This window comes from Penaeus japonicus, unplaced genomic scaffold, assembly GCF_977035675.1.
Source record: "Penaeus japonicus unplaced genomic scaffold, GWHDUDI00000001_assembly GWHDUDI00000009, whole genome shotgun sequence".
NCBI lineage: Eukaryota > Metazoa > Arthropoda > Malacostraca > Decapoda > Penaeidae > Penaeus > Penaeus japonicus.
In genome coordinates this window covers 12,468,678-12,473,677 of record NW_028234411.1, presented here as the reverse complement: position 1 = coordinate 12,473,677, position 5,000 = coordinate 12,468,678, and the positions used below count along the sequence as shown (strand labels likewise).

At 46.2% G+C, this 5,000-nt stretch overlaps 1 long non-coding RNA gene across 1 annotated transcript in view; it reads right to left on the bottom strand.

The window, feature by feature from the left end:
* The window catches only part of LOC122254348 (uncharacterized), a 7,470-nt gene that overhangs the window by 963 nt on the left and 1,507 nt on the right, over positions 1–5,000 (bottom strand). The window contains exon 2 of the long non-coding RNA XR_006223329.2: positions 1–1,384. This exon is cut by the window's left edge and continues 963 nt beyond it. This is a non-coding gene — a long non-coding RNA (uncharacterized LOC122254348). The remainder of the gene's footprint in view (positions 1,385–5,000) is intronic.

Genomic DNA, 5,000 nt, shown 5'->3' with positions numbered 1-5,000 from the left:
AGAATTCAGCTCACAAGGTCTCTGAAGTGGTTGTAACAAACATCCACTTCAGAATTCAGCTCACAAGGTCTCTGAAGTGGTTGTAACAAACATCCACTTCAGAATTCAGCCCACACGATCTCTGAAGTGGTTGTAACAAACATCCACTTCAGGATTCAGCTCACACGATCTCTGAAGTGGTTGTAACAAACATCCACTTCAGAATTCAGCCCACACGGTCTCTGAAGTGGTTGTAACAAACATCCACTTCAGAATTCAGCTCACAAGGTCTCTGAAGTGGTTGTAACAAACATCCACTTCAGAATTCAGCTCACAAGGTCTCTGAAGTGGTTGTAACAAACATCCACTTCAGAATTCAGCTCACAAGGTCTCTGAAGTGGTTGTAACAAACATCCACTTCAGAATTCAGCTCACAAGGTCTCTGAAGTGGTTGTAACAAACATCCACTTCAGAATTCAGCTCACAAGGTCTCTGAAGTGGTTGTAACAAACATCCATTTCAGAATTCAGCTCACAAGGTCTCTGAAGTGGTTGTAACAAACATCCACTTCAGAATTCAGCTCACAAGGTCTCTGAAGTGGTTGTAACAAACATCCACTTCAGAATTCAGCCCACACGATCTCTGAAGTGGTTGTAACAAACATCCACTTCAGAATTCAACTCATACTCTGAATTCTTTGTTGTAAACTGCACATTGAAGTGGTTGTAACAAACAAGTGAAAAACTTATCCTAACGATTGGTACCAGAGTCTTAAGCGGACGAGATGACAAGGAATTAATAATCAATTTATGAGCCACAAAGACAAAGACAAATATTCAGAACATACGGATAAATTTTAAAGATAGTATTGAACAGATTGAAAAAAATATATATATTTGGTGGGTAATCAGTATGCTATTTATAAGTATTCGGACACATGATGGAAGGATTAACTACAGTTTCCCTTTGATTTGAACTACTTAAAGATGAGACTTCAATCAGTCTAGTTAAACAGGCTTATGGTTTTGTAACAAAGTTCACTCCAGAAAACAAAACATATAAATGATTTTGCAATAGGCATGTCAAAATTGTTGGACAATGTGGTACAGTGTTTAAAGAGACATTGAGTTATCACAATCATGACGAATCTGTGTAGAGACACTCAGTCGTGCGGAGCGTTTCAAGTAGCTGCATACACAACACACGCTGGCGAGGAAAACATGTCAATTCTCCGATGAACAGTGAGGCAGTGGGATCTTGTGGTGGCACTGCAGAGGCACTCGGCCATTGCTGAGGCAGTCATGTCGGAGCTCTTGCAATGGATCAGGATTATGTCGTTTGCGTTTTTTAGAACGGTTCTTCATCCTGAAGTGACATCAGCACCCAGCTTCAGTACGCGGAAAGCCTGCGGAGGGAAAAAAATATCTGTCAGTGATTTTAAAGAAAATCTTCCTCCCCCTACGACCATAGTAAAAACTGAAAAAATACAAAGTTAAAGGAAGTTGAAACACCAGGAGCCCAGGGAGCACATGTTAACACCACCAATTCCCTGCGTTCTCAGTGTGTAACCCTTCCTCAAATGGACATTCTGTGACTCACCCGCAAGGAAAAACAAGAGGCACCTAAGCCATTCCTCCCCCTGCCCCACCCTTGCCCCACCCCTGCCCCGTCCCCTCTCCATATTCCCGCATAATATTCCAGGATCCGTCCCTCACAATGGTCTGGAATGGCCCTTCTGAGCTCGGAGGTTTTTGCCAGTGAGTCGTTATCATTAAGAGGATGACAGATCTTACTGGCACGAACAACAGCTGGCGCGCCGCTCGGCTTCCGTTCCTGGTATAAACATCAAGACTCTACCTCAGTTCCTGGAAGCTTAGTAAAAACATCTCACTACGACGTGGAACAAACAGAAGCTTACAAGTGCAGAGCCTTCGTAGAGGTTTCATTATAAAATTCTTTATTGTTTTCCATTACATCTTTCAAGTTGACGATCGCTTTCCTTAACAGAGCATCATACTCAAAAGACGCTATGCAACGAAACACATCGCGGACGCCACATCTTAAATCAGTCTCTTCTTCAGCTCCGCTCCCTTCCCCTCTCCCTCCTCTCTCAGTATACTTTAATAACCCTCCCCACACTCTCAAAAAAGATTCCCCTCAGCTTAACTCCACCCTACAGGCCTCCTTCTCCCCTCCTTGCCCCCCGCCCCTCCCTTTCCCTCTCGACCTCCCTGCCTCTCCCCCCTGCCTCCTACGACGGTTCCCGCAGGATTCCCCTTTTCCCTCACCCCCAGCATCATTATAGACTAACGACGCTCATTATCACAGCTGTGTCAAACCTCTCTTTATAAACTTGCCCCGGAATGCCATACGCTAGATGGACTTACTACATGAGGGGATCCGAAGACGGGGCAGGGGAGGAATAGGGAAAAAGATGTAGGCTGAATGGGGGAGGATGTAGGGTAGCAGATGCATCGGTAGAAGGAGCAGTAGTAGAAGTAGTAGTAGCAGCAGAATAATTCAGTAGCAAGAGTTACGACAGTAGCTGGAGCAGTAGGAGTATTAGTAGTGCAGGTAGTAGTTGTAGAAGCAGGAGTAGCAGCAAATGTTTTTTTTTTTTTTTTTTCTTTTTTTTTTCTTTTTTTTTGTGAGTGTTGTTAGGCGGAGAAGCAATAGATTCGTATTGGGAGTAAGAACAGCAATATTGGTAATGATAGCACTAATAATAATGAGTTGTAGCAATACAAAAAGAAGTTGAGGATGATGATGATGATGATGATGATGATGATGATGATGATGATGATAATGACGAAGAAAATGATGATGATAACGACGAAGAAAATGATGATGATGGTGATGATGATAATGCTGATGATAACAATAGAGGAGGAAAAAAAGGAGGAGGAGGAACAGACAGCAGAGAAGGAGGACGGCAAATAAGACAGATGCGGGATAATCCACAAGCGAACAAAAGGCAGCGAGAAAACATAGGTACGATCACGAGGGAACAATAGACCTCCCCTTGCTCTTGCCACGCACATAAGAGCGGAACCAAACGCAACAAGTACTAGTAGACCGTTGTAAAAGGCTAATGATAAAAGAATAGAGACAGAAAAGGGTAAAGTAGTCTTGCAACTTCCTTCTCTTAGCATTCTCCAAAGTTCTATATTCTTCCTCTCTTCCCCTCTTTCACTTTTTTTTTCACTCTTTCTCTCTCTCCTCTTTCTTTTTATCTTTCTCCTTCTATATTTATTTCGCCTTCTTTTTCTCTCTTTCTTTTTATCTTTCTCCTTCTACATCTATTTCGCCTTTTCCTTCTTCTTCTCCTTCTCCTTCCTCTCCCTCTCCCTTTCCCTCTCTATCTCCCTCTCTCTCTCCCTCTCCCTCTCCCTCTCCATCTCCATCTCCCTCTCCCTCACCCTCTCCCTCTCCCTCTCCCTCTCCTTCTCCCTCTCCCTCTCCCTCTACCTCTCCCCCTTCCCCTCATTCTACCTATTTATCTATCCCTCTCCTTCTCTTTCTGCCTTTCCCTCCGCCCCTCCGTCCCTCCGTCCCTCCTCCCCTCCTTTTTCCCCTCTCTCCCTCCTTCCCTCCTCCCCTCCTTTTTCCCCTCTCTCCCTCCTTCCCTCCTCCCCTCCTTTTTCCCCTCTCTCCCTCCTCGTATACGCAACACAGTCGCAGCAGTATAGAACAATCACCGTGTAATAAAGGCTGAAGAAGCATTCCAGCGCCAGAAAAGGAAAGAAGCTCAGGAAGTTCATTATAAACACAACTCTTTCCCTTCCAAGAGATCTCGAGTTCCTTTCCTTTCTCTCGGTACGACGTGTGCGTCTACGTCTCTCCTACGGGGAGAGGGGGAGGCTGGGGGGGGGGGTAGGAGGAAGAGGAGGGGGGAATAACGACCTAATTAGCTATAAACGACCATGATGTACGCCGGAGACGTGAAAATGCAAATATGAGATATGAAAATGAAGATGGGTGTCATAAAGAAGACAGATGGCCTCGGCTGGGCCATTTCCCTAAGCCGGCGGCCCACTCGTCATCTCTACGGCCGTCCGTCCATCAAGCCCCGACGCCGCCACCGCCGCCTGGAGGAGGAGGGGGCGGAGGGGGCGGAGGGAGCGGAGGGGGATGGGTGGGGAGAGGAAGAGGAAAACGAGGAGGAGGAGGGAGAGGAGGGAAACGAGTAGGAAAGAGAGTTTGGGGGAGGGGCAGGAGGAGGAGGAGGGAACCGAGAAAAAGGAGAGGGAGAGAGAGGAGGAGGAGGGGAGGAGAGGAAAAGGAAAATGGGTAGAAGACCAGGAGGAAGATGGGGAAGAGGTGGAGGAGAAGCAGGTGTAGGAGAGGAGGAGGAGGAGGAGGAGAGGGAGTACGATCGGTAAGAAAGAAGGTAGAAACGAGGAGGAAGAGGCGAAGGAGGAGGAGGAGGAGGAGGAGAGTGAGAAGCCGGGGGAGGGGGGAGGGGGACGGAGGGCGGCGTCGGGAAGAATATGGAGGAATAAAGATGAAAAAGTAGGAATTTCACGGTGAATACGAAATTGGAAAGGTAAAGAGAGAGAGAGAAAGGGGAGGGAAGGAGAAGGAGAGAGCGGTGCTGGCGTCTAGGTAGAAGCCGGGGATGAGGCGGGCGGCGGAAGAGGGGAATAGCGCAAAGATAAGGTTGGGAGACAAGGCGTTTGGTGGAGAAATGGCCACTTGATGAAGAGGGGAAACTAAGACCACGGGGAGAATTCGAGTGTGATCTCCAGAGAGTCGAAATGTTGATAAGCCAAACAAAAAGGATGATAATGATAATATTAACTACCATTATTCTATACATATTGTTACTTTTTCCACATTTATTTAGTAAATAAAAAAAAAAAACACGGATGGCATCCCACAAACACGAAATCAATAACCGAAACGCCAAGACATCAGTGAACGAAAGAGAATGGAGAGAAAGAGAGGCGAAGATGAAAAAGACGATAATAAAACCCACTGGAGAGAAGAGGCCTTAAGAACGACAACAACAAAAACTTCAC